Genomic DNA, 24,942 nt, shown 5'->3' with positions numbered 1-24,942 from the left:
TATCCTTTGACCTCAACTTTCGAACCTGACGACCCAAAATAGCTACTGGCTCCATATCATAAGTCAAATCATCATCCAAATGAACCGTGCTGAAATCCAAAACATGAGACGAATCCCCAATATACTCCCGGAGCATAGAAACATGAAATATCGAATGCACACTCGACAAGCTAGGTGGCAAAACAAGCTTATAAGCCACCTCATCAATCCTCCGAAGCACCTTAAAAGGCCCAATGAACCGAGGACTCAATTTCCCTTTCTTCCCAAATCTCATAATACCCTTCATGGGTGAAACCTTCAATAGAACCTTCTTACCAACCATGTTGGATACATCCTGAACCTTCCTATCAACATAGCTCTTTTGCCTCGACTGCGCTGTACGAAGCCTCTCCTGAATTACCTTCAACTTTTCTAAAGTATCATACACCAAGTCTGTCCCTCATAGCCTAGCCTCACCAGGCTCGAACCAACCAACTAGAGATCTACACCGCCTCCCATACAAAGCCTCATATGGAGCGATCTGAATACTCGACCGGTAGCTGTTGTTATAAGCAAACTCTGCAAGCGATAGAAACTGATCCCATGACCCTCCGAAATCAATGACACAAGCACGCAACATGTCCTCCAATATCTGAATAGTGCATTCGGACTCTCCGTCCGTATGAGGGTGAAAAGCTGTGCTCAACTCAACTTGAGTACCCAACTCTCGATGCACAGACCTCCAAAACTGCGAAGTAAACTGAGTGCCCCTATCTGAGATGATGGAAACTGGGACACCATGCAAATTTACAATCTCTCGGATATAGATCTCTGTCAATCGCTTCGAAGAATAGGTAGTACACACAGGAATGAAGTGCGCAGACTTGGTCAGCCGATCCACAATCACCCAAATAGCATTGAACTTTCTCAAAGTTTGTGGAAGTTCAACAACAAAGTCCATAGTGATCCTCTCCCACTTTCACTCGGGAATATCCATCTGCTGAAGCAAGTCACCCGGTCTCTGATGCTCATATTTCACCTATTGACAATTGAGACACCGAGCTATCAATCCCACAATATCTTTCTTCATTCTTCTCCACCAATAATGCTGCCTCAAATCCTGATACATCTTCACGGCACCCGGATGAATGGAATATCGCGAGCTATGGGCCTCCTCTAGAATCAACTCTTGAAGCCCATCCACATTGGGCATACAAATCCGGCCCCGTATCCTCAACACCCCATCATCACCTATAGTCACATCCCTAGCATCATCATGCTGAACTCTGTCCTTAAGGACAAACAAATGTGAATCATCATATTAGCGCTCTCTGATGCGATCATATAAGGAAGACCAAGAAACCACACAAGCCAATACCCGACTGGGCTCCAAAACATTTAATCTCACGAACCGATTGGCCAAGGCCTGAACATCAACTGCAAGACGTCTCTTCCCAACTGGAATATATGTCAAACTCCCCATACTTACTGCCTTTCAGCTCAAAGCATCGGCCACTACGTTGGCCTTTCCCAGATGGTATAATATAGTGATACCATAATGCTTAAGCAACTCCAACCACCTCTGCTGCCTCAAATTGAGATCCTTCTGCTTGAACAAGTGCTGGAGGCTACGATGATCAGTAAACACCTCACAAGACACACCATACAAGTAATGCCTCCAAATTTTCAACGCGTGCACTATGGCAACCAACTCCAAATCATGAACGGGGTAGTTCTTCTTATGGGGCTTCAACTGAAGAGAAGCATAAGCAATAACTCTACCCTCATGCATCAAAACACAACCAATACCCACTCTTGAAGCATCACAATACATGGTATATGAACCTGAAGCTGATGGCAAAACAAACACTAGAGTTGTGGTCAAAGCTGTCTTGAGCTTTTGAAAGCTCTCCTCACACTCGTCCGACCATACAAATGAAGCACCCTTCTAAGTCAACTTGGTCAAGGGCGATGCGATAGATGAGAACCCCTGAACAAACCGGCGATAATAGCCTGCCAAACCAAGAAAGCTGCGAATCTTTGTGGCTGAGAACGGTCTGGGCCAACTCTGAACCGCCTCTATCTTCTTCGGATCAACCTGAATACCTTCGCTGGACACCACGTGCCCCAAGAAAGCCACTGAATTGAGCCAAAACTCACACTTGAAAAATTTTGCATAACGTTTCTCCTCCCCCAATCTCTAAAACACAACTCCCCCAATCTCTAAAACACAACTCCTTTCCGAACTCGATCTGACCAACCCGATACCACATAACACGGATAAACAAAGCATAACGAAGCAGAAATAGAAAAAATGGAGCGGTAACTCATGAGACGACTGTCCGGATCATCACATGAAAGTATCATATCGTCCATTATAATCAGGAGCTAAGTTCAAGAGGTGTTTTACGTATTAAAACGTGTTTGCTCCATGCTACCACAAATTCGAGTTTAAACTTCTCTACATTACTACAAGATACCACATATATCTTCCAGAGCATGTCATTTTACCTATTTCACCTTCCTCTAGACATTGCTCCATCTTTTGCATTTTTCTAGCAACTTCCTCTAACTGTAGGCATCTTCTCTGAGTTTTCATTTGTTTGCTCCTCAAGTTTATCTGCTGCAAAATCTATATCTCTGCATTTAGGTGATCAATATCTCTTTCACACCGTAAGAGAGGGAAATCTAGGTGACACTTAAAGTTTTTACGCGTAATAAGTACTGCATTACATTTCTCAATTTCCACACGTATAATATTAGTGGTTTACAACATATCCTAGGGTGCGCAATGCTTCAGCATGAAATCATCTTGTCCAACAGAAAGAAGGATGCTTCCAATCCTGTCAGTTATATATGAAACATGAATCAATAACTTTCATAATGAGCAAGTTGTAAGCTATAGTTATGAATAATTATATCCTGCAACATTTCAAGTACGTAGCTCTGCAAATGGCATATAAAATATCACATATTAACATAACCCATCTAAAAAGATGACATCTTTATAACGGGGAGAAGCATGACTAGTTTTGATAAACAGTGGGGAAAATGTAACATTGAAGTCAACAAAACTGAAAGTTCTTTTGAGAAAGAGGAGAAGCATGACTAGTTTTGATAAGAACTACCATGAGTTGTGCTCACATGACATATAATTCAAAACACAAGCAACATCGTAAAAATTGGAAAAGTGTCAGCATCATGTACTATGTCTTTCTTTTCTTTCTTTTTGGTTTCTCATTCCTACATTTTTGCCAAGTCAGTGTCATATCCAACAGGTTGACGTACCTATAAGTAGCGAATAAAGGGGCTTAGTTTATGAGCAATTCATTTCCAGTGAAGAACGATTAGCAGCAATGAAGGAAGCTTTATTCGTGTCCTGCAATAACGCTTCTATGCAAGAGGCACACAGGTTTGCTTTTGATCAAGCTGATGACTTCTAAGGCCATTTCCTTGCAACCAAGATTATCTTTCTTAGTCCAGTTGAACAATTTCTTCTAACCGGTTTAACGTTCTAGTTCTTTATTTTTCCTATATATACTATTGTTTAAGGTTGCTGGGTTTGTCTTTTTATTAGTTCACCTAAATTTACCTGCTTTCGTATAAAAAGAAATTTAATTTCCCCCTGCGATTAATTTCTACATTTCTCTTAAAACTTCTCATTCTCTAAACCTTTTTTCTTGGTCATTGAGCAATCCTCTTTTAAGAAATTTTTTGTTCAATATGAAGAATTATTGTAATACAATTTTTTAAAGGTATTTTGAAATATAATTTTTGGAGAAATAACTAATCCTTAATCCTTCCACTGGCATAGTGCTAATAATACTTCCGAATTACAATAAGCAGGAGATATATTATCACTCGATTTCACTTAGTAAGATGGAGTAGTTGTTAAAACCGTTTATTTAAATTTGATATAAGTTTCTTATCAGAATGTTTCTTGCTCAAGCATAACCTCGCATTTTCAAATAAGTTAAAAGGCCACCAAGTACATTTGATACAAACCGGGATTCATGCTATAAACTTACAAAGATCCACATAGATAGTAAGGTTACATGAAAGTCTCAATCATTATCACTTTCTTATTATTTTTAGGTTGACATGTTTCACCATTGATATTTTGTATCCTATGTTATTCACAGTACAGTACTTCATAATTATCCCAACACACAAAGATACAGACATATAGATTGACTTTAACCAGATCAACACAAGTGCTTTCGTTCATTTGCAAATGCCCTAACTTTTAACACTGATCAACACTTAACAATCTAATGGTAAACATAAAAATCAAAACTTCCTCTACTGTCTAGTTACTAATCATATTCTCTATGTAAAAATGGAAAACTTCCTAAATTCCATTAGAGAAAGTCTTTGATAGAACTATAATTTGACAACGTAAATATTTGAATGCTGCACAACCAGTAAAAATGAATGTCCTATATGGAGATTAACATATTCACCAACTTCCTATTATTATTATCCCATATTACTTTGGTTAGAATAAGATGGGCAAGAAAGCATCTCATCATAAACTAAATTCTGACGATATAATATGTTAAGAAGAAATATGGAAAAATGAGGTCATGAAAAGTTGATAGTGCTATATATCAATCCCATATCTTACTCTGTGGACAATAAGTTAACCTTAGCAACCCTAAGTCTATTGGATGTCACTGAATGATGGGAAAAAATACAAATTAACAACTACGCCTCAGTTACAGAAGCAAAATTAAGTTGTGGTGAATACATACTTGTTACTGGTATATTACATACTGGTATATGACAACTACATGAAATAATATATCCTCAACAGCCGTCCATGACATGTAATGTAAATAACAGGAGGAGGTTTCTGCCAAAGGTTGAACTAATTTATAGCCACACAAAATATAATGCCTTATTTTGTGTGGCTATAAAATAAGGCACATATATTTTGTGTGGCTATAAATAAGGCACATATTCAGTGGTTAAGTTTTGGGTTTGATGGACACGTCTCATTAGGTATGTTTAAAGTCCAAATTGCCCTCAGATACAAATGTAATGCCAATAAGCTAATACGTCGAAACTTTAAGCTCTTCTATTACTAGCAAAAGCACTAACAAACAGTAATCATTCAAATTTTTTGGCTTTTCCACATAACTGAATCTCATATTAAATCTACAACGAATAGAAAGTTCAATACCTCTCAACACTTTTTGGAAGGAGGAATTTTCATTTCCACCTTATCTGTTTGTTTTAGATTTCTTTCTGAAGATCTTAATTTAGAAGAAAAAAGGGGGTTTTATCTTCCAATGTTGTTTGATTATTTGATCTAGACTAAATACTATACTAATTAAGCAAACAAATACTTGATCTTCTCCAGCATGGTAGCCTTAAACATGAACTACCTGATAGGGCATGCATGATTGTCTCTAGCACTTAAATTGGTGTAATTCTTCTCGTTCTACACTTTTTGGTTGCAGTAAAGAACCCAGGAAAAATACTTAAATACTATGCATAAATGATTAAAGGTCAGAAAATTTACCTTTCGGCGCTATTGAATAACACAATACACGACAATCACAATGGAACGCAAGAACTGCAATAACAAAGAGAATAAATCAGGAAAAAAAATAGTATCAGTAATAGATAACTCCAACCAAAATAGAGGAGAAAGATAAAAAAGTTAGAACAACCTAAGAGTTAGAAGCAGTTACACATGTGATGATTAAACAACAACCAATTTGATTATATTGTCTCTACCAGTTAGGGAAAGATAGTGTCTCGCAAATAATTTCATAAATAAAAACCTTTAAATTAAGACTTATACAATTTAGCGTATACATCAACCAGAAAATTGCGAAATCAAGAAGTGTGCGAAGAACCGAGAAAACCCAAATCCAAAATTCAGCACGCTTCGAGATAAAAAATACTTTTTTATTGCTCGATTTAACAAACAGCAACCATCGAGTTGCAATATTAAAATTCATGAACAGAACCCAAAAGAAGATATGGCAAAAATTAAAAGAAGGGAAAAAGGATGCGAGGAAAATCAGAGAAGAAACAGAAAGGAAAAACCTAAAACAACTTCATTGGATGACAAAACCCTCATTTTTTTTACAATTATCCGATTGAGTATCATCTGGACAACTACCATGAGCAGAACAAAAAGGTATGGGGAAAAATCAAGAAAGAAACAGCGGTAGAGAACTGAAGAAGAGGAACAGAAGAATTTAAAACTTTAAGATTATCAAGGCAGGGCTGCTGTCAGCGTTGATACGAGAAAAGTGTACATGTGGGAATAGCTTAAAACCTGCACGTAGTATCTGCGGATCGCATGAAAGGGCACGTATAGAGGTCATGTGAAATGACCTAAATGCCCCCAGACTTTGTTGAAAAGAATTGAAGCATACATGTCGAAAAACGTTCTCTTCTAATATATAGAAATAAATATAAATATAAATTAACTATTTTCTATTTTAATGATCTTCAAATTCGCTAATAATAAGTTATAGTTTTGAATACTACGTAATGTAACTTTAGACCGATTATGTCACGACCCCAAATACCCGGTCGTGATGGCGCCTATCACATTACTAGGCAAGCCAACCTAACCATATAACCATAACAAATATCCTTTCATAAAATCATTTTTCTAACACGGGTTTGAATACCAATTTTCATAAGAAGTGTTTAAAACAACTGAAATATGCGGAAGTCAATAAAACATAAGACAACACAGCCCAGACATCTGGTGTCACGAGTCTAGAGCCTCTCATAACTAACTGTCTGATACAACAAAAGTCTAGAAAAATGCAGAAAAGAACAAGATAAGAAGGAGAAAACAGGGCTGCGAACGCCATGCAGCTACCTTGAAATCTCTTGTAACCTCTGAATCAGCTGAGGACCCTCACTCTGCCACTCGGGCATCTAGATCTGCACACAGGTGTCGCACATCCTTTTTCCGCGCCCGCGGGGCGCGTGGGGAGTTTTCTCCAATTGAAGGACAGTCGAAAAGGGATTTGTTTATTTGTTTCAGAGTCGCCACCTGGGAATTTTAAGGCGTCCCAAGTCACCAATTTTAATCCCTGAATCGAGGAGAATATGACTCTGTTTATTATTCTGCGAACCAGAAATCCTGAGTAAGGAATTCTGTTAATCCGGAAGAAGGTGTTAGGCATTTCCGAATTCCGTGGTTCTAGCACGGTCGCTTAACTGTTTTTATTATTGGCTTAATTATCTTGATTTTTATTAAATACTTTTTGTTACGTGATTTTTCTACCGCTTTTACTTATTGTGATTAAGGACCCTTCTTTGAATCGAATTACGCGTACGTATATTCGTGTTATAAATTTAAAAATGCGGAATTGTGTCACGCGTACGTGTACACAATAACTTTTGATAATATATTTATTAAGCAATCATTTTTTCGAAATTGTGTTGAATCAAGAATATTTGTTTTTCTTAAATATTGAACCGCACATCGCGGGTTTTTATGAAATTAATTTAACGCCTTTAAAAAAAATCCTTTTATTAAATATTCGCTCGAAATTGCGCGTACGCATAATCCGAATTTTTGCTTTTAAAAATATAATCAGGGTACGCGAACGTATCCCTAATTGCGCAAAATATTTGTAATGATATTAGGGATTTTTTCACAAATTGTTTGTTGTATCTACACATTTTATATGAAAATACTGAGAAATTCATATTCAAGGGATGTCTTTAAATTCTTTTAAAAGAAATTCACAATTTTTAAATATTGCCCGTTGACTATAATTTTCGAGTATTAATTATGTTCATCCCAAGACTATTCAAATTCACAGTGAAAGGATAAAAATTTGATTTTTAGCAAATACAACATATATATGTATGCCAAAGAATGAATTGTATATGAAACTAACAAATTCTATTTCTAATTACCATTGATATAAAGTGTTGCAATTGGTGCTTATACATCTCGTTTCATTCTCATATACTCGCTTTTAATCTAATAGGCCTAATTATTTGGTCAATTTGTTTTATGAAGGTAGATAGGCATCGAGTTTATAGGAAAGGAGTTATTATACAAGTTAATTCAATAAAATTACCTTACATGCAACCTAACTGTATGTCGTAAACATTCATAACGTTTCAACATCGTAATAAGCTATATCATATCACCTTTCACCAACGTTTATACACACATCTATTATCTTTATAAAAATATACCATCAATACCATCTTAACCTTATTTAACAACAAGAGTTAGTAATGTAGTTTTCTTGATATTTCTACATTACTCTTTACTTATCTAACAACACCATAAAATTTAAATAATGGCCCACTTTATGCCATGTTTCCTACCTTGACAATCTTAATCACAATTATACTTTAATGAAAATTTAGAAAATTAACTTTGTTACAACACTTATACAGTCTTCAATAAAGGATATTTAACTTACAGTCATCCTATCAACATATACTACTTATTTGATCCAGAAACAAAACTGAATTTTTAATTAAAGAGCTTAAATGAATAAAGATATTATTACAATTCAAGCTTCATTTATCTGTCATACTGAATCTCTTTCCAACATAGAATTTAAAAGGATATGTACCTGGAAATGGAGGTAGAAAAAGTAAGTTTCAGCAGTAGCAGCAATAACAAAATCAATGGAATAGCAGTCTTTCCACAGGTTTGAGCAATAATAAGACCCGAAGAACCCAGATGCACAGTGACAGAACTTTTAGGAAGTTTCAGATTTTTAACTGAACAACGATATTGAACAAATCCGGACAGATTTAATGAAAAGAATGATATTTCTGATTCTGAGACTTAGAACAAAACTGACTGAAAAAAATTTCAATTTTTAAACACAGAATCAACTTCAATCCTGACTTTCGAGACAGAATTCTATTTTTGTGCTTCAGTTTTTTCTTTCTTTCTATGAAAACTGATAAGATCTCCCTCTCAAAATCTGATTTCAATCTTTCTTCCAAATCTATATTCAAAATCTGCCCCTTTCCTTTTCAAATCAGATTTTCTCTCTTTTTCCTTTCTAATTTTTCTGTCTGAAAACTCTTTCTTTTAAGCTGCCCTAAATCAGTCCCAATTCTCTCTCTCAAAAACTCTCAGTCTCCTTTCTTTTTCTTTCTTAAAATCTTCTGTTTTTCAGATTTTTTTTTTTTCTAAAATCTCTCAAACTCTCTTCAAGTTTTTCATTAAGCTGTCCAGCTCCTGTCTTTATACAGGGCTGGTCCTATGCTTTTTAAGTGCTTCTTGGACCCCTTTCTTCTTTTAAAACAGAAAGTTCCATTACAAACTACTTTTTAATACATTAAATGATCCTATCCTGATTTTAAGCAGCCCATTACCCTTTGTTCCCCATTATTACTCATTAACTAATAGCCATTATCACTCCACTATCAGCTCACTTTTATATCATATTACCCTCACTATTCTGTCCAAAAATGTCCCAGATTTTCTACTGTAATTAATGTTATTACTGTCTTAAATTCAGAATTTCACAATACAGATTTTAAAATCTGTTTAAGCAGCTATAACCAATCCTAAAGTTTGGACTGAATTCTGATTAAAAATGTAATTCCTAACACAATTACATCCAATCAAACATTGGTAGAATCATACTGAATTCAGAACCAATCATCATAGCAACATATTACACTGAGTTCAGTAACTGAGCTTTAACTTTGAACAATAAATCAAACAAACACAGGAGCCTTGTCAATATACTGACAATGCCCTGTTCAGAAAATGATATATACACATCATACATTTGAAATTACTGATTTGCAAACAAACATGATTTAATTGACAAGTATTAATCAGTAGACTATTTACAACATTTGTCCATAATCAGTCTAAAATAATAGAAGCAGACTATTTTTTTATTAGCATTATCATAAATGAGAATTCATAATATAATTAATCGACGAACTTAATCGAGTCGATTACTTACATTATGAACAATCACAACCAACAGAAACAGTTTCATATTTTGATCATATAGACGGGCATGAGACAAAATGACAGAATTAATCAAAACAAAAAATATAAAAAAAATTAACAAGTTATTAAAACAAACAAAAATACATACAGAATATGCAAACAGAAATAGAAAAGTACCTCTGAATTTTAATCAGACTCGAACTCAACTCGGCTTCGGATTTTGTTTGAAATCAAACAGACCTTAGTCGAAGTATTTTCCACTGAAAATACTTCGACTAAGGTCGATTAAACCTCAATCTTTATTCAATCTGAACGGAATCCAAAAGTTTGGTATTTTTAGGGTTCTTGAAAGTTCGATTTGGGATTTAACCATTTCTGGTCAGATTCGAGGAGAACCAAACATGTTCTAGGCACGAGGGAGGTCAAGGGGTTAACTGGTGTGAGTTTGAAGTAGGTTGGGATAAGGTCAGGTTGTACTCGAATCTTCAAATGAAGATTCGAGTAGTTCCAGTATGATTCGAACCATGCAACTAACAGATCCTTGGTGAGGGGATTTAGGAGAAACTGTGGTGTTATTTTGGAGGTCATCGGAGAAGATAAGGTTTTCAGGCCAACCTTCGATTTAAGATTCGAAGAGTTGGGGCCTGATTCGAAGGAAAACAATGTTAGATCTGTGTAGAGGATGTTCAGGGGATTCTAGGGTGTTATTTTGGTGACCGGCGGCGTTGATGCCGCCGGGTTTTAGGCGGTGGGATCCTAGGGCGGCTAGGGTTAGGGGGGTCTGAGGAAGATGATGAACAGTGAGAGGAGGGGGGGTGTTCAGTTAGGGGCCGGGGTAGGGGCTTGGGACTTATATAGGGGTGGGGTGGATTTATATTGTCCGTCCGATCAAGTAAGATGAAGGGCCAGGATCAATTCATTAAACCAAACGATGTCGTTTGGTTTAATGCCAGGGTCGGCTGAGTCGGGTCACTGGATCGGGTTACGGGTTACGGGTAAAAGGCAGTGTATCTCAGCCGTTGAATTGATCTAATCTAACGGCCCTTGATGAATGATCACCAAACGACGTTGTTTGGCGTAGCTGAATTGGACCGGTACCTGGGCTGTTTTGGATTGGGCTGTGGGGGTGGGTTAAAATGGTTTGGGCCTGGATTTTAATTTAGGTCCGATTTTGTGTATATGTATTATTTTTTCATTTTTTTCTAATTTAAATTTTAATATTAACTATAAAATAATTTTAACTTCACAAAAAATATATTAATTACTCTATAACAATTATTTAACACATAAACAAAACATCAATCACACAGTGGAATATTTAAAATAGAACGATTGCATATTTTTTGTGATTTTATTTAAATTATCTTTTAAATGCATAATTAAATCCTATATGCATGCAATATGTATTTTATTTTATTTTTCATTTTATTATGACAATGTAAACACTTACGGACATAACACAAGTATTTAACACCACGCAAATTCAAAAAAAATTACACAGTAAAAGAAATTTATTTTATCTTTTGATTTATTTTGGAGTAGTTTTTCGTAAGGCAAAAATCACGTGCTCACAGCTGCCCCTCTTTGTGCGGAAACTCGAAGAGTTTTCGTGCAAAGATAAAGTGAGCGGATACGAGTGATTTTTGCCCGTTCGAATACTCTGTGGGAAGCATTTTTAGAAAGATTTGACCGAACCTCTGCTTCAAAGGTTTCCTACATATCCTTGGCTATAAAGGAATCAGGTCAATGTAGTTCGGGAATTTTTTGGTAGCTGGGACTACCGTGGGACTGTGATGTTACTGCTGCTTCGTGCTGTTTTTACTGCTTGCTGACCTCCTTATTACACCTTACTTTAAAGGAAATACAAAAAGCTAAACTAGACTATGGTACATGAATTATAAAAATCTTATCTAGATCATGCCCTTGCGTTTCTTGTTGTCTTGATATCTTGGTGACTCTTAGGCATTTGGCTTATTCCGTATTCCTTTTGGAACTCTTGTTGTTTCTTGCTGGGGATTTTGTTGAGCTCCTCTGTTTTATTGATTCTAAACATGCTCCTCTATCATACGATCGGGCTTTTGATTTCAACACTTCAATTGCATTCCCTCGTTCTTCAGGTGGGTGCCTTGACTGCTTCCTTTCTTTCTTCATCCTCATTCTCCAGGTGGACGCCTGACTTCTTTTTTTCTTCATCCTCATTCTCCAGGTGGACGCCTGACTTCTTTAATTCTTCATCCTCATTCTCCAGGTGGACGCCTGACTTCTTTTTCTCATCCTCATTCTCCAGGTGGACGCCTGACTTCTTCTTTTCTCATCCTCATTATCCAGGTGGACGCCTGACTTCTTCAATTCTCATCCTCATTCTCCAGGTGGACGCCTGACTTCTTCAATTCTCATCCTCATTCTCCAGGTGGACGCCTGACTTCTTTAATTCTTCATCCTCATTCTCCAGGTGGACGCCTGACTTCTTTAATTCTCATCCTCATTCTCCAGGTGGATGCCTGACTTCTTCAATTCTCATCCTCATTCTCCAGGTGGACGCCTGACTTCTTTAATTCTCATCCTCATTCTCCAGGTGGACGCCTGACTTCTTCAACTTTTCCATCCTCATTCTTCAGGTGGACGCCTGATTTCTTCAATTTCTTCATCCTCATTCTCCAGGTGGACGCCTGACTTCTTCAATTCTTCATCCTCATTCTCCAGGTGGACGCCTGACTTCTTCAATTCTTCATCCTCATTCTCCAGGTGGACGCCTGACTGCTTCTTTAATTCTCATCCTCATTCTCCAGGTGGACGCCTGACTTCTTCAATTCTTCATCCTCATTCTCCAGGTGGACGCCTGACTTCTTCAATTCTTCATCCTCATTCTCCAGGTGGACGCCTGACTTCTTCAATTCTTCATCCTCATTCTCCAGGTGGACGCCTGACTGCTTCTTTAATTCTCATCCTCATTCTCCAGGTGGACACCTGACTTCTTCAATTCTTCATCCTCATTCTCCAGGTGGACGCCTGACTTCTTTAATTCTTCATCCTCATTCTCCAGGTGGACGCCTGACTTCTTTAATTCTTCATCCTCATTCTCCAGGTGGACGCCTGACTTCTTTAATTCTCATCCTCATTCTCCAGGTGGACGCCTGACTTCTTCAACTTCTTCATCCTCATTCTTCAGGTGGACGCCTGATTTCTTCAATTTCTTCATCCTCATTCTCCAGGTGGACGCCTGACTTCTTCAATTCTTCATCCTCATTCTCCAGGTGGACGCCTGACTTCTTCTTTATCATCCTCATTCTCCAGGTGGACGCCTGACTTCTTCTTTTCTCATCCTCATTCTCCAGGTGGACGCCTGACTTCTTTAATTCTCATCCTCATTCTCCAGGTGGACGCCTGACTTCTTTAATTCTCATCCTCATTCTCCAGGTGGACGCTTGACTTCTTCAACTTCTTCATCCTCATTCTCCAGGTGGACGCCTGACTTCTTCAATTCTCATCCTCATTCTCCAGGCGGACGCCTGACTTCTTTAATTCTCATCCTCATTCTCCAGGTGGACGCCTGACTTCTTTTTAACTTCTTCATCCTCATTCTCCAGGTGGACGTCTGACTTCTTTAATTCTTTACCAGGTATTTCCTGACACAGATATTGTATTTGCCCCCGTTTTAAATCAAAGAAAACTTTGTTAGTTTAAAGCAGGGTGGTTAATTGGGGCATTCTTGCCGATGGTGAGGCTTCTCTTCTTTTCTCTTTGTTGCCTTGGAATGGTTGAAAAGACTGTTTTGTCCTTGTAATTGATCCTTGACTATAGGATTCCCCTCTGTATGTTTTCCTTCAAACCCTTTTTAACTGTACTCATATGTCCCTCCTGACTTTGCTGATCCATTTTTAATTTCACCTTTCTTACACCCATATCTTTTATCTCCCACCTTTCGTGGATGTATTTTGTAACCTTGAATCTCGGTAGTATACCTTGACATTCCTTCTTATTTGTTTGGAATAAAACTTATCTCAAAGCTTTTAGAAAAGTAAGATTATTAGTGACGAAACACGTTGATTTCGACAATTATAGAATGAAAAGAAAAATCCAATTTTGGATAACTGTTGGAGAAAGAATAAAAACTTATCTGATTGGAGTTACTGGCACCAATGATCATGGTATGCATTTCGGATTAATCAACCCAGTCTTTTAATCAATCTCCTTTCAATTGTCTCATTTTTGTTTTTGCCAAAATTTCCATAACCCAACTTCATTTTTCATTTCACAGACCTGTTGGACTTGCAACGTCTCAAAGAGTTTTCACTGATAAACTTTCCTCATTTGTTCATTTCTCACTTCCTTTTCGCCTTAGGGTGCCTATGAAGGTTTTCACCAATAAGACTCTCTCATTTTACTTTTCTCTCAATTTCCGTCGCCTTATGGTGCCCGTGTGGGTTTTCACCTATAAGACTCTCTCATTTTTACTTTCTTTTCTTGTTTGTACCAGAGTATTATGAACCATCTTCATTTGCTTGACTCAGCATTTTTCTAAGATTGGTCGAAAGGTCTTCTGGTATGGGGCTAGAAATGGAAAAGGTATTAACAGCTAAATAGTTCTGGTATGGGTTTAAAATTACAACTCTTGGAATCTTTTCTTATTTCCAATACAATTTCTGCCCCAGTTTTTGATTGGGGTCGCTTGACATAACTTTTTGTGCACATCATGTATATTGTGCACCCTATGACCGAGCCGTGAGGCGCCTACTTATCCTTCTTTGAGGAATCAGGTCAAACGTAGTTCACTACAATAATAGTGTTTTGATTTATTTTTTTTTATTTATTTTTTTATTTTTTCATATTTGTTTTTCATTGATTCCAAGAGAGGGTAAGAAAGAAACAAGTATGGCTCAAAGGGGGAAACAAAGGGTATAGTGTTTGGATAGCAGAATAAATTGCCTTTGTCATTCCAATCTTCGAAATAATGCTAAATACAAACATTCAAGAATTTTATGCATAATATCTCTTTACCGCGTCAGAATTGATCGCGATGTCTATGCATTTGCCTTCAATGTCTGTTAAGCATAGTGCACCATTAGATAATACTCTGGTCACAATGAATGGTCCTTGCCAATTCGGGGCAAATTTGCCTTTTGCTTCAACCTGATGTGGAAGAATACGTTTCAGCACATGCTGACCTACTTCAAACTTCCGGGGACGTACCTTTTTGTTGTATGCTCTTTCTATTCTTCTTTGATATAATTGACCATGGCATACTGCGGTCAATCATTTTTCATCAATAAAGTTTAACTATTCTAGACGGGTTTTGACCCATTCATCATCATCAATCTTTGCTTCGGCGATGATCCGAAGGGAAGGAATCTCAACTTCTGCAGGAATTACTGCTTCAGTGCCATATACCAACAAATAAGGAGTGGCTCCTACTGAAGTGCGAACAGTAGTGCGGTATCCCAATAATGCAAATGGTAATTTTTCATGCCATTGTTTTGAATCTTCTACCATTTTCCGAAGTATCTTCTTTATGTTTTTGTTGGCTGCTTCTACTGCTCCATTCGCCTTGGGCCGATATGGGGTAGAGTTGCGATGTGTAATCTTAAACTGTTGACATACTTCCTTCATTAGGTTGCTGTTAAGATTAGCATCGTTATCTGTGATGATCACCTTCGGGATTCCGAATTGACATATGATATTTGAGTGGACAAAATCGACCACAGCTTTCTTGGTCACTGATTTGAATGTCTTGGCCTCAACCCATTTGGTAAAATAATCAATAGCTACCAGAATAAACCTGTGCCCATTGGATGCTGCCGGCTCAATTGGTCCAATTACATCCATACCCCAGGCAACGAAGGGCCATGGTGCTGACATTGTGTGCAACTCGGAGGGTGGAGAATGAATCAAATCTCCGTGTATTTGGCATTGATGACACTTGCGCACAAAACTGATACAATCTCGCTCCATGGTAAGCCAATAGTAACCAGCTCGGAGGATTTTCTTTGCCAACATATATCCACTCATGTGGGGTCTGCAAACTCCTGAATGTACTTCAGACATGACAGCTGTAGCTTGTCTGGCATCTATGCATCTTAATAATCCAAGATCTGGTGTTCTTTTATACAAAACTCCTTCGCTTAAGAAGAATCCATTTGCTAATCGCCTAATGGTCCTCTTTTGATCTCCTGTGGCTTGTACGGGATATATCCCCATCCTGATATACTCCTTGATGTCGTGGAACCATGGTTCAACATCAAATTCTTCTTCAACCATAGTGCAATAAGCGTGCTGATCGTGGACTTGAATATGTATTGGATCTACATAAGCTTTGTCCGGATGGTGCAACATTGATGCCAGGGTAGCCAATGCATCGGCCACCTCATTATGGATTCTTGGAATATGTTGGAATTCCACTGATTGAAACCGCTGACAAAGATCATGTAGACATTGTCGGTATGGTATGAGCTTCAAGTCTCGGGTTTCCCATTCTCCTTGAATTTGATGTACCAAAAGATCTGAATCTCCCATGACTAAGATTTCTCGGATACCCATGTCTGCGGCTAGCCTTAAACCCAAAATGCACTCTTCATATTCAGCCATATTATTGGTGCAATAAAATCGCAATTGAGCCGTAACAGGATAGTGATACCTTGTTTCAGAAATGATTACAGCTCCTATTCCGACTCCTTTCATGGTGGCGGCTCCATCAAAGAAAAGTTTCCAGCCAGGCTTTTCAATTCGCTCCACCTCGTCGATATGCATTGTTTCTTCGTCAGGAAAATAAGTTTTCAACGGCTCATATTCCTCATCGACCGGGTTTTCGGCTAAATGATCGGCCAGTGCTTGAGCCTTCATTGCAGTTCGAGTCACATAGATGATGTCGAATTCTGTGAGTAATATCTGCCACTTTGCCAGTCTTCCCGTTGGCATAGGCTTTTGAAAAATGTATTTCAATGGATCCAACCGAGAAATGAGGTAAGTAGTGTAGGATGACAAATAGTGTTTCAATTTTTGAGCTACCCATGTTAGGGCACAACATGTCTTTTCCAGATGAGTATACTTAACCTCATAAGCTGTGAACTTCTTGCTAAGGTAATAGATGGCCTGTTCTTTTCTGCCAGTGAGGTCATGTTGCCCCAATACACAACCAAATGAATTTTCCAAAACCGTCAAGTAAAGAATCAAAGGTCTTCCTGGCTCTGGCGGGACCAACACGGGTGGGTTCGACAAGTACCCTTTTATCTTATCGAATGGTTCTTGACACTCATCGGTCCATTTGACCGCAGCATCCTTTTTCAACAATTTGAAAATTGGCTCACAAGTTGTTGTGAGCTGAGCAATAAACCTGCTGATATAATTCAACCTTCCCAACAAACTCATTACTTCAGTTTTGTTCCTGGGAGGTGGCAATTTTTGGATGGCTTTGATTTTTGATGGGTCTAGCTCGATGCCTCGTCGACTGACTATGAATCCCAGCAACTTTCCAGATGGAACTCCAAATGCGCACTTGGCAGGGTTAAGCTTGAGGTTGTACCTGCGAAGTCTTAAGAAGAACTTCCTCAAATCCCCAACGTGGTCGGCCTGATGCTTTGATTTTATGATCACATCGTCCACGTATACCTCAATCTCCTTGTGTATCATATCATGAAACACTGTGGTCATTGCTCTCATATAGGTTGCTCTGGCGTTTTTCAAACCGAACGGCATTACCCGGTAGCAATAAGTCCCCCATGGTATGATGAATTCCGTCTTTTCTGCATCTTCTTCATCCATTAGAATTTGATGATACCCGGCATAACAATCCACGAAAGACCCTATATCATGCTTGGCACAATTGTCGATCAAAATATGGATATTAGGTAATGGGAAATTATCCTTTGGACTTGCTTTGTTGAGATTGCGATAGTCGACGCATACTCTAATTTTGCCGTCTTTCTTTGGTACAGGAACGATATTAGCCAACCAAACAGGATATCGAGTGACTCGAATGACTTTTGCTTCCAATTGTTTGGTGATTTCTTCCTTAATTCTCACACTCATGTCAGGCTTGAATTTTCTCAGCCTCTGCTTGACAGGAGGCACCGTTGGATCAGTGGGCAATTTGTGAACCACTAAATCAGTGCTCAGGCCCGGCATGTCGTCATACGACCATGCAAAAACATCTTTGAATTCTATGAGTGCTTTAATTAACTCCTCTCGGATCTTTGGTTCCAGATGGACACTTATTTTAGTTTCTCGAATATTACTCGTGTCCCCTATATTGATGTCCTCGGTATCACTCAAGTTAGGTTTGATTTTTTCCTCAAAGTGAATTAACTCTTTACTAATCTCTTCAAAAACCTCATCTTCATCATATTCTGATTCATAATCACAATATATTTCTTGAATTAATATTTTGGAACCAGATTGATTTTTAAGACTGGGCTGAGGATTCCTCATGCATGCCATATCACTAGAGCCAGCGTAAAAGGAACTGTACAGGAAAGAAGAAAAAGAAAAGAAAGCTAATAGGAATGATAATAAAAAGGAAACTGCTTTTTATTGGATGATGAAAGATAACAAGGTTTGCACACTTCAAACAAACTGTAAGATAAGCTTTGGGATTACAACCCTGAAGTAACCCAAACAAACTGAAAGAAAATCAAAATAAACTACCAAGACTCCTTTCGAATTGGGAGAGGAGTGGCTTTCCAATTATTGAGCTTTATTTCTGGCCCAACGAATTGAACTTCTGCGTTGCTACACCCTTCTCCGCTTTCCAACATATTCACATCACTAAATAATTTCTCGAACCTTTCAATTAATTCCTTCTCAGGATTGACCCGGGATTTAGGAATTGTTGTTATCGGGCGATTTTTAGCACCGGTCTTGACAAAAGACTTTGACAGATGTGGGACTGGTTTTTGAAGAACCCATGCTTGGTGTTTCAGCTTCCTAGCCCTTATCACGTCATTGGCAGTGGGTATGAACCCCAAACCGAATGTTCCCCAGTTCTCGGGGAGAGATACTGGTTGTATAATTCCTTGCAAAGATAAACCCAGACCTTTTCCGGGTATAAAGCCATTTTTTAACATTTCATAAGCTACCATGACTGATGCAGAGGATATCTTTGGATTTGGAAGATATTTCCCCTCTGGAATTTTCTCTATCGATACTGTGTCGGTCACTTGGTATACCCATGATCCCTGGTCATTTTCTGTTCCCTCGACGGGTATAATGGTACTGCTGTGAGCATTTAAACTTTCTTCTCCATACACGACTACTTCTTGATGATCCCATTCAAACTTGACAGCCTGATGTAGTGTTGACGGGACTGCTTTAGCAGCATGGATCCATGGTCGACCCAACAACAAGTTGTAAGAAACAGTTATGTCCAACACTTGAAATTCCATTGTGAATTCAACTGGCCCTATAGTTTACTCCAACACTATGTCGCCAAATGAATCTCTGCTTCCACCGTCAAACCCCCGTACGCAGATACTATTTTTCTGGATCCTCTCCTCTTTAATTTTTAATTTGTTTAAAGTGGAGAGAGGGCATATGTTTGCACTTGACCCATTGTCAACCAATACCCGGGTTACTACGGAGTTTTCACATTTCACGGTGAGGTAAAGAGCTCTGTTGTGCTCGGTACCTTCCACAGGTAATTCATCATCAGCAAATGTAATTCTGTTTGTCTCAAAGATTCTGTTGGCTATTTTTCCCAAATGATTTACAGAGATCTTTTCAGGAACATGAGCTTCATTCAGGATTTTCATCAACGCCAGACGGTGTTCCTCTGAATGGATCAGTAATGACAACAATGAAATTTGAGCGGGGGTCTTCTTTAATTGATCCACAACAGAATAATCATGGAGTTTCATTTTTCTTAAAAACTCCTCCGCCTCTTCTTCCGTCACAGCTCTCTTTGTTGGCATTGGATTGTTTTTAGTTTTTCTCAACTCTTCGGGAGTAAAACATCTTCCCAAACGTGTCAAGCCTTGCACCTCACATACTTCTTCCTTGATTTCTTTGCCCTTGTACATTACAGTCACTCGTTCATAGTTCCATGGGATGGCTTTGTTGTTGATGACTGGCAGCTGAATTACAGGTGCAATAATAACCCGATCTGTACGGGCTCCTTCCACGAATACAATGGGTTTGTTAGCAACCCCTGGTACTATCACTTTCGGCTTTTCTTGTTTTGCGGCAACTTTGCTCGATGATTCCTCCTCGATAGATGGTCCATTACCATTTCTATTCTGCTTGGATACCGGCTTCTCCTCTGTTAACTGCTTATCTGGCTTGGTTTCATGAGATTTGATCATCATGATAGTTTGTGATGGCTTCTTTGTCTCCCCATCAGCTTGTATGATTTCTATCATATTAGCCTCTTGATGGGCTGGCATTGGATTTCTATTGATATTTGGGGCTTCGGGGTTTTGAACCTCGATTTTATTAGTATCAATCAGTTCTTGTATTGCATTTTTCAAATGCCAACATTTCTCCGTATCATGGCCTGGTGCACCGGAGCAATATTCACAGCTAATGGTGTAATCCAAATTCTTTGGAGGAGGATTGGGTAGCTTGGATTGTATTGGTCTCAGCATGTATAGCTGTCTCAGCCTGTGGAACAGACTAGTGTAAGACTCTCCCAATGGAGTGTAAGTTTTCTTTTTCTGTTCCCTTTCTCCCCTGAATGCTGGCCTAGGCCTGAAACCTGGTCCGGGATAGGCTCGTGGGTAAGTATTTGGTGTGACAGGAGCACGCCAATTGGTGTGAACAGGTGGCTGATTGTATGCTTGAGCATGGTTAATGGAAAAATGAGGCTCTGAAGGGTGATAGTAGTGTTGGGATGAATCATGGTGGTAAGCTGATTGGCGAGGTCGTTGCTGATTATAGTAAAGCGGTGAACCTCTGGGTCCCGGCCAAATTCCTGAATCAACTACTGCTGCTTCCTCCCTCTTCTTTCTTCTGATTCCTCCTACCCCGCCTTGAATAGCTTGAGTAGTTGCCTTAATTGCTGAATAGCTCATGATTTTATTTGTCTTGAGGCCTTCTTCCACCATACCTCCCATCTTTACTACTTCGTTGAATGATTTCCCAACCGCTGAAACCAAATGGGCATAGTAAGTCGGTTCCAAGGCTTGGAGGAAGTAGTCTACCATTTCGCTCTCCTTCATAGGAGGATCCACTCTTGCTGCCTGTTCTCTCCACCAAAAACCATACTCTCTGAAACTTTCATTATGTTTCTTCTCAAATTTTGTCAAAGATAATCTATCTGGGATGATTTCCAGATTGTATTGGAAATGGTATGCGAATGCCTGCGCCAGGTCATCCTAGGTGTACCATCTCCCATGGTCCTGGCGTGTATACCACTCCAAAGCTGATCCGCTTAGACTTTGACTGAAGTAAGCCATTAATAATTCATCTTTTCCCCCAGCTCCTCGCATCTTGCTACAGAAACCCCCTTAAGTGGGCTACTGGGTCACCGTGCCCGTTGTATAAGTCAAATTTGGGCATCTTGAAGCCAACTGGTAATTGTACGTTTGGGAACAAACACAAATCTTTGTAGGCTACACTGACTTGCCCACCTAATCCTCGCATGTCTCTGAACGATTGTTCTAGACTCTTGACCTTCCTGAACATCTCTTCGTGTTCAGCATTTTTGGCTGGCTTGTCAATTTCGGTTGGGAGATCAAAACGAGGAGTAGTTGAATGAATTTCGGAAGCTTTGAGGGTGGATTCTGGGGGGTAATTTTGGTTGTCTTGGGCCTGGAATGTAGGCTCACTTGGAGATTTATGAAATGTAGCAGGGGGAGGTGCTACGAAAACAGGAGTCATAGGTGGAGGAAAATATGGAACGGGTTTTGGAGGTGGAGACTGCGGTGTCTGAGAGGTGGTGCCTCGGTAGTGCTGGTAAATGGGGAAGTTTGGGGATAATTCAGTGGTGATATTATCCTGAGTTTGGGTCATTGATGGAGCAGGGTTATTTGGGTAAGATGGGGGTAACTGTTCTGTAGACCAAGCTTGGTACATCTCAGCCATTTGCTGCTTGAGCTTAAACATCTCTTCTTTCATTTTCCCGACATCCATCTCCTCTATTTCCATACCTGTGTCAACATCTGGGATAGACATACTTTCGGGTATTGGTCCTTTTGATCTTGTGTGATAGTGATAATATGCCAGTATACTCTTTAGAGAAACTAACTGCTTGAATTCTGGAAATGAACAAATTTGTTAGTTTTGAGAATTTAACACATATATAATCACACGTTGAGATGCAATGCTCCTAGACAAATAATCCCTTTCTATTATGCATTTGCTCGGCTGCTTGTGTCGTCCCAGCTTTCTTGAAATTTTTATTGTTGTTCACTTTTATTTATTATATATATCTTTTATCGTGGTGGTCGAATCTTAGAGATTGCCTACGTATCATGTCTCACATGAATCAGACCTTGCGTAGTTTGGATCAAAGGCAATCACTTTTATTTATTACACAAAGATGGAATTACATTTGAAAACTTTAAGAAAATGGCTTGAAAACACACACTTAAATCAAAATAAAAGATACAATTCTTAACATCTCACAATGTGCCCCACTTTCCACTTTTGTTGTCAAATATTGGATTATCTGCTCAATGTGGGGCTTGACCCGGATGGCCTCCCAGCGTACGATACATCCTTTCCAACTCCATTGCTAGATGACGAGCAAAAGTGGGCGCATGCTCTGTAAACCATTCATAATCCATTCCTTGGCAGTTTACATAACTTTGAGATGTGAAGACTGCCAGATCGTGGATTTGTGCCCTGAAACCTTGGAGACATTGGTCTTGCAATTGCTGCTGACGAGTGGTGGCTATATCTCTGACACGGTTCTCACGATCTAGAGCTGATTCTAACAGAGCTCGGAGTCTGGCCTGCTCTAATCTTGCTTGCGCTCTTTCCCTGTCGAGGTCTGCTTGTTGGTGTTCTCTGTTGCATCTTCTTGCCTCTTCTAGTTGTGCACGAAGCTGGTCTTCTGATCGCATCCAATAGTCCTTTTCCTTCTTGAATTGTGCCTTGTCTTTTTCGGATTGCCTATCCTGGCGTTCCTTGTTAGATCTGGATTCTTCGTTTAATTGTTGGATCCTTTCTTTTGCCTTGCTCAATGCCCTTTCATTTTCCGCAAGAATGGAATCATAATCTTGCATTCTTTCAAAGAGATTGGCGATGGTTTTTTGATCCTTCCAGCTCCTCTTTGGCGTTTCAGAAAATCTTTTCATTTTTTGGAATCGGGCTTGAAGATTTTCATTCTCACAAGCTAGACTCTTCTTCTCGCCTTCAGCTTCTTGTGCTTGTAAATCTTTCTCCAAACTGAGGCTTCTTAGATTTTCTTTTAGGGCATGGATAGTTGCTTTGTACCCTTTTTCCTTTTCTCCCCAGATCAACCGTTCTTGGATTTTATCACTGAAGTTTTGAACATGGGGTCTTTTTGTTGGCCTTCTTAGCTCAGGCTCTGATACATCATCCACGCGAGATCGTTTTTCAAACCACCTTGCATATCCAGGATTTATCTCACCCTTTGTAGCGTCTGGGACTTGAGTATCACTTTTCAAGTATCGGCACCCATTCCACATCTGCTGAAGTAGAGCCTCGGGAATAGTGGCTTCTGGGTGTAATTCGATTACTTGCACACTCAAATCTTCATCATCAGGAACTATTTGATATCTCCCTAATTGCCTTAGGACTCTCAGTGGTGCATATGGCTGAATGCTTCTCAATCCCAATAGTAGTAGATAACTATTTGAGGCTGACATGTGTATTACTTCCCTCATCGGGAGCCATCCCAGAGTCCATTCAATTTGATTTGCCGTTAAAGCCTTTAGATGAGATACCCATGCTTCTATCCCTTCTGGAGCCTGATAATTTTTTGTTCTTTCCTCATAGCTCTCGATGCAATTATCTTTGTTTGATCCATACTGTATGATCTTGGGCTGTTGTTGGAGATGCTCCATCACCCACATTTGCAACAAAATTTTGCATCCTTCGAAGACCTTTGCTCCTGATTTACATAAAGTTAAAGCCCGATAAATATCTGATAGAATGATGGGGGCAAGGGTGTGATTTTCTTTGGTCGTGAGGATTTGCACAACTTTCACGGTGCGAATATCAATTGTTCGCTCTTTGTTTGGAAAGACCATGACTCCTAGAAAAGCCACCATGAAAGCAAAGCGACGGTGAATCTGCCAAGTGTCTTTGTTTTGCTTATTGGTAAGGCCTTTCTCATGAATTTCGAACCCATCTGACTTTCCGAACCTTGAATACAAAAAGTTGAAGGAACAACATCCATTGATGACATTGCTTTTCCTGATTTGACTGCTGATGTTCAGAAGACCGAAGAATCAATGTACCGAAGGAGCCTTTGTGAATATCAAGCTTTGATTTCTTAAACTTCCGTCAAAACCAACATAGCCAGCTATCTCCTCTAATGTAGGAGTAAGCTCGAAGTCAGAGAAACGAAAAACATTGTGAACAGGATCCCAGAAAGTTACTAACGCCGCAAACAGATCATCACGGGGTTTAACTTTCATAATGTCCGTGAGATTTCCCAAATGCTTGACGACTCATTTTTGACCGTCTTCGCCTAAATCATACCACCACATTTGAAGCTGACATAGAAATTCTTCCGTACTTGTGGATGAGGGGCTTTGTGTGGTGCTCATTTTGTATCTGAAATTTAATTTTGATAAAGTCAAAATTCATTTTGAAACTTTATACTAGAAAAAAAATCATTTTCGAATTTTTTTTATTTATTAAATACCTTTATTTCAAAATTTAAAACTATTTTTTTTCGAAATTTTTTTTTTAAAACAACCCATTTTATTCCTTTCTTCTTACTATGATTTTATTTAAGCTGGTCAACAAGCATGTTCGAGGCAAATGAATGCACAAGTAACAAGTAGGATGCATCATGATGGTCTTTTTATTTTGGGTTCACCTGTCCTAGACAGACCCAACCCCTGTGTTGAGTCTCCAAGGCCAAATGCATATGATGCAAATATTCGTTCCTACTAGGGATCCGGTAC

General features: G+C 38.9%; 1 long non-coding RNA gene across 1 annotated transcript; it reads right to left on the bottom strand.

Annotated features, from left to right (window-relative positions):
* Nucleotides 1-2,329: 2,329 nt before the first annotated feature.
* Nucleotides 2,330-6,233, bottom strand: LOC142176785 (uncharacterized). The gene is made up of 3 exons (XR_012705588.1): nt 6,040-6,233; nt 5,507-5,560; nt 2,330-2,822 (listed from the first exon to the last, which is right to left on the bottom strand). It is a non-coding gene; the product is annotated as an uncharacterized LOC142176785 (long non-coding RNA).
* Nucleotides 6,234-24,942: the final 18,709 nt, after the last annotated feature.

This window comes from Nicotiana tabacum, chromosome 22 (assembly GCF_000715075.1).
Source record: "Nicotiana tabacum cultivar K326 chromosome 22, ASM71507v2, whole genome shotgun sequence".
NCBI classification, from domain to species: Eukaryota; Viridiplantae; Streptophyta; class Magnoliopsida; order Solanales; family Solanaceae; genus Nicotiana; species Nicotiana tabacum.
The sequence above is the reverse complement of the archived record's forward strand: the minus strand, read 5'-3'. Positions and strand labels throughout refer to the sequence as shown.